Source organism: Mesitornis unicolor, unplaced genomic scaffold (genome assembly GCF_000695765.1).
Source record: "Mesitornis unicolor isolate BGI_N332 unplaced genomic scaffold, ASM69576v1 scaffold33884, whole genome shotgun sequence".
NCBI classification, from domain to species: Eukaryota; Metazoa; Chordata; class Aves; order Mesitornithiformes; family Mesitornithidae; genus Mesitornis; species Mesitornis unicolor.
In genome coordinates, this window is record NW_010180039.1 from 5,883 (window position 1) to 11,764 (window position 5,882).

Below are 5,882 nucleotides of genomic sequence, written 5' to 3' on the forward strand. Positions count from 1 at the left end.
AAATAATTCTGATTAGCATGCTGCATTAGGTATATGTCTTCTGATTGAATAGGTTGCTTTTCTGATTTTCTTTTGTCATAGCAACCCTGAAAGCAGTAGTGTAGACTGACACAAGGTGATTTTAACTGTACTGTGGTAGCATTTCACAGCAGTGGCTTTCAGGGCATCTACTTGATGGGCTGAGTGCAGGTATGAATTTTGCAGTGAACATTTGAAAGCCTTGAGCTATTTAAGGCAATAATAGCTCAAAAGAATTGAACTTGGTGAGTTAAATTAACATTTTCATGCCAGGCAATAATAGGAAGTGTTCGTCCAAAAATATTACATTACATAGCGTCTGACATTTCCGTGTCTTTCCAGTAGCCATGGTGCATGGAACAGTTCCCATAATCTGGAAATAAGCAACTGCTTAATAAATCAGTAGCACATAGTGTCAGTGTGAGTGATTAGAAGCAGATTCTAGCAAACCGTGACTGGGTTAGTGCAGCACTTCATGTATATTTTGAATTAATTCAGTGGTACCTTTTTCAGGAAAGATGAGATGGTCAGCATGTCTCAAATAAGATGCATCTATTGTATCTTGAATTTTTGTTTCATGATTAGGCAAAGAGCCACTGGACAAATGCACTTCTAAAAGTGTGTGCTTTGTTGGCTGTAGAGAAACTGAGTGACTAGCTCTGAGTTAGGCATCTGGAAGTAGCAATATTAACACTGGACAAGATGGTCCCTAAGTGTGTGCTCTTCATTTTCTGGCTAACCAGATAGATCAGGGCCTGAAATCTGATCAGCGGAGGTATGGGCTAAGTGCAAACTGGTACCAGGATTTTAGCCTCAGTTTCTCATCTGTAGTGGAAATACTAGTACCCCCTTCAACTTTTTTTGTCTATACTGTACATAATTTAACCTTGTGTGTGTTGTCTGCAATATGTCTTTAGATTGCAGTTTCACAGAGACCTGTCTTCTTACCAGTAGCACAGGTATCCCTGTTCTGGGTTTGATCTAGTAAGGTTTTATCTGCCTGAATGTAGTATAGCTGCGTTACTTGTGGCTGACCAGGTCAGCCTCAAGATTTGAATATTACATGCAGTGGCTGTGTCTACATGACTGTGAGACAATAATAATTAGGAAGCTGCTTTTGTCCCTTTTTTGGTTGCCCAGATCTCATATTAAGAGCTACAGAATTGCAAGATATTGGATCTGAAACGAATTGCTGGTCTGGGACTAAATGTCACTTGTCCTGGGCAATGAGCCAATATAATTTTTGGGAATAAGTCCTTGTCTGGGACAAGAACAAAACATTTCTGTATGATCTTGATTTAAAAGTAAATATGTAAGACTGTTCTGTTGCTTTTTAGAGCTGTTCACATACTCTTCTACTCATGGTAAATCGCAATGAAGATGGATGGCGGTATTTTAGATCATTATAAATTCACAGTAAATAACAAGATATCAATATGCTGTTGTTTATCACTCTGGAAATGGTACCTCCTACAGTGACAATTTTGCAATTTATTCAATTGTTAAAAGGTGCTTCTTCAAGATCAGCACTTAATGATTCTGAGCTGACTCTTCTGAGAACAAATGTAAATTAAAGAACTCCATCAAAAACTAAGAATAAATGTCAATTAAAGATCTGCTCTTTGTTTTCTTCAGAGTTTAATGTATCCTTTTCCCTCTTCTTGCTCCTTTTTCTTTACCTGGCATATAGGACCTGTGAGTGTGAGGTAAGGGGTTTTGAGGATGGACAAAATCCCTGAAACTGTTTCAGAAGCTACAGTGTCGGGAGTCTGGGCAAGAATTACATGGCTACATCTGCAGTGGATATATGTTGAGCAAGCTATATTGTACATGTTCTGCTGTAAGACTTCAAGGAGACTGAGGCTGCTGGGCTTAGGGACAGCACTACAGTGCAGTGGTGGAGGTGCTTAGTGGCTCAGGCGTGTGTATATACATGCACACGTGCTTTGTGTTTATGGGCTTTTGCATATATGCACAAATGTAGAGTTTCAGTGACAAGAGAGGTTTTTAATTTAATGTCAGTTGCTTTTCAGTTTTAGGTGGCAATCTGCATGTAGTACTGATTTTAACACTGTGTCTTGGTAGCATGGTAATTTGGTTGCCATGTGAATACAAATCTGCAGGAGAAAAAATGAAAGCCTGTTATTGTAATTTACCAAGTATCCTGTGGTGTTCCTCAGAAAAGATTGCAAATTATATTTTTACATATTAAAAAAGCAGCTGCTGCCCTTGAAGTCACAGATTTACCCATACAAATGGTTTATAATACACTTGCACTAAATTTTCTAAGAAATGAGAACAGATTATTTTTCTGTTTGTATTGCATGGATTACCTGTTAGCTATTTGAGAAATACTTTAGCTTCAGGTCACACAGCTCAATAGGGAAACAAAAGGAAAAAGAAGGGATCCTGGAAAGATGCCATTTCCACTGGCATTTATTAAAATCATTTTGGTAAGAGGATGAGGAAGGATAAGCTCGTCCTGCTCTGCTGGACTGGTGTGAGGGCTCCTCAGAACTTGAGCACTGTTATAAAGGAGCGTTTTTCCAAGTGACGAGTTGAGCGACAGCTTGACCACCTGTGGCCTGATTTGCAGAACATAGCACATTCTGTTTCTTAATGATTCGCATGTCAATAATGTCTGCGTTGTGAGGAACGGTGAAGTGTGTACACCTTGGTGCAAAGCTGCAGATAATGCTTCAATCTAAGAATCAGGTTTATAACGCCAGCTCAAGTGTGATATGATGATTATGCTGCTGACTTTGTATTGGTCTGTGTCCGAGTAAAATTGGTTCACTTTACTGTGGGTTAACCCAATGTTTCTGCTGACTCTGGTACTCTGTGTTTGACCTGCCAGCTGTGAACCTCTGTGTTAAATTTGTGGCAAGGGTGGTTAGGATCACAGCCAACATTCATGCCCCACTTTGGGCACTGGTGGCTTGAGGTGTCTTTTGGTGAACAGCGTGGTAGTACTCTGAACGTTTTGAAATGGCAAGTAAAATAATTCGGTATGGCAGCAGCTGGTATAATTTGTTTAGGTCTGTGATGATACTGTGTTTCCATCTGTAATGGATTTCACATGTATCAAGTTAAACGATTATTATAACAAGTGATAAGTGAATCATAATGTGATTTTTTTCTGATACATTTATAGGAAGAAAAATACAATTTAAAAAAATTTATTAATATATATTTTAAAAGTCTTTCACAACTTTTTATGTTGCATTCTTTCCATCTTTGTTTTTAATAGGGCAGAGTAAATTTGTTTTAAAGTGTTGTATATGCTAAGTAAAATTCGCCAGGGAAAAGGCGTTCGTGGTGCTTAGTGTCACCGGGGCATTAGAGAAATGCATAAATTTGTGTTTGAGGTTAATAGGACAGCGGCTTTGTTCCTTTTGTTGCTACATGTTCTGTAAGTGGGGCACAAGTGACACTGACAGAAGCAGGCAGTACTTAGGCTCTTCAGAAAACCCGGTGGAAACGAGTGGCAAAGCTGCTCAGGTGGTGACATTTTGCCTTCTTATGCAGAATGGAAAGGTCCTCAGCGAGAAAAGGAGCAAGGATGGGAGGTGCACAGCAAAGTGCAGAAGTGCAAAGCAAGATACTCTTTTAAAGTGTGTGCTGAAGTTCCTCTTTCCATCTTGCATTACCTGAGGACAACCCTATCACATAAGACTATTAGAGTCAGGCAGTGCCATCTCTTACAGTTGCTGTCCCAGTGTAACTTTTCACTCTGAAAATCTGTTTATACTCTCAGTATAAAGAAAATGGGGGTTCAGAATGAATTTTTGCCTGTGAAAACCAGTAACGTCATAGGGACTGTTGTCTCTCATCTCTGGAGTCAGTTTGTCTGTATTCTGGCACGTGCCTGCTTCATATCCCGGGATATCCTATATATGAACGAGGATTGCATCCAGTTGTGATTCTTGGGCTAGATTCTGTTGAATGCTTCATAAAAAAGACTTTAATTCTCTTTAAAACATTGTCAGGGAGCCTTCTGGGAGGACAGTTCTCAGCTGAACACTTACCAGCGTGCCTTGTGCTGGAGCACGCCTTGAGCACGCTGGCAGGAAGTAAGGGAGACTGCTCACGCACGTGTTTGCCATTACTCCTGCTGGCTCTATCAGGAAACTGCTTAATCTTAAAGGTGCTGTGTTTGAGGAGGTCTTCCTCCTTGCTGACCTTAGATTTTCATTCAGATAAGTGAAGATACTTTGACATAAAAACCCATGTATTAAGAGTAGATCATGATCTGCATTCCTTTATTGTATTTTATTTTATTTTCAGTTCAGCTGTTTTTAGGGTACTCTAATAAAGAGTCATTCATTATGTTATGCTCAAAAGCTAGGGAAGCAGTATTTGAATATGATGTAAATATATGTGTGTGTTAGGCATCTATTTTGCATATATTAGGCATATATTTTGTTTTAGGCACTTTTTACAGTGGACAATTCTGTATGAGGGTGGGGATGCCCTTGAATTAATCAGAGCACAGAACTGTTGGTCTCTTTAAGTTCATGCTGAATTCTTCATGTAATGTGGAGAAATTATTTTTTCCTTTCTCTTTTCCTTAGAGGGTGGAGGGGACGGGGAATGGATATGTGTTTGTATTATTTCTTCCTTTATTTTCTGCTATCTTATCTATCAATAAAACTTTCAAGCTTCATTTTGGTTACAGTTAAAGCAAAAACTGATAAATGCAGTACTGGAATATCTGAGAGACATTAATGAGATGAACTTGAGAGAGAAAAGATTTATTAATTGGTATATTTTTCTAAATATAAGGAGGCATTTAAAAAGAGGCATATGAGAGACAACGTCAGATGACTTAATTTGCTCTTGAGACGTGTCTAGTTGGGAAAGACAGCTGTGAAAGGGAACACAAATCCTGAACAAACAGTACAGAACTAAAAATCGTGGATACAGACCTTGTTCTTTGAAAAGTTATGTAGGTGATTTTCCTTCTAGAAGAGAAAATAAACACAGCCGTGTCCCTGAGAACTGCTCTGTGTTGTCACTTGGCTGACTGGTGAGGAGTAACTACAGAAACCAGTGTTATTTGCCACAGAGGGCTCCTTTTACTGATGAACCATCTCTGTGCCTCTCTCAAAGACCAAAATCAGAGCAGAGCCTGGAACAGTCACGGCGTAATTGGAGCTCACTGAGAAATGCTGTGCCCGCCATTTGCTGGGAATGGTACTCGGAGAATACCATAACTCCGGGGCAGCAAAGATCACATCCAAGTTTTTCCAGTGGCCTGGCCAGACCTGAAGGAGTTTACCCTTCCGGCCAGTTGCCTCCTGAAAGCCTTCCAATTTCCAGCTTTCCTTTCTTCTCATAATCGCTGTTGAAAAGCACTGGAATATCATAATTGCCATTCAGTTTTATGGGAGTACTATAGGCAGTAACACAACTGAGGCATTTTCATTTGGGGTGGAATAGTCCTGCTTACACAAGGTGTGAAGTACTGTAAAGGTACAGAAAAATCTCGTGGTTTCACTGATAAATCTTCATGCTGTGATTGTGGGATGTTTGAATGGCACAAGCTGAAACTTACAGTAGTGGATCTTGCATCTTGGAAGCTTTAGTGTAAAAGCATATGTGAAATCAGCCTCTACAATTCAGTCTTATTTTGGCTTGAAAGCTATAAAAACTTCTGACCAGAAACATCCCAGTGCTTTGTTTACTTATTCATCCCAGTGAATTATTTTAGTCCCAGTGCCTGACGCATCCCATGTTTTGGAGACATTAATGTACAGAAGTCTCAAATAGAAACTTTAATACTAGATTTAGTCATATGGTTTTCCCAGTGTAAGATTGTACCATGGCTCCTTTGCATAAATCCTGGTGATTTAAAATATAGT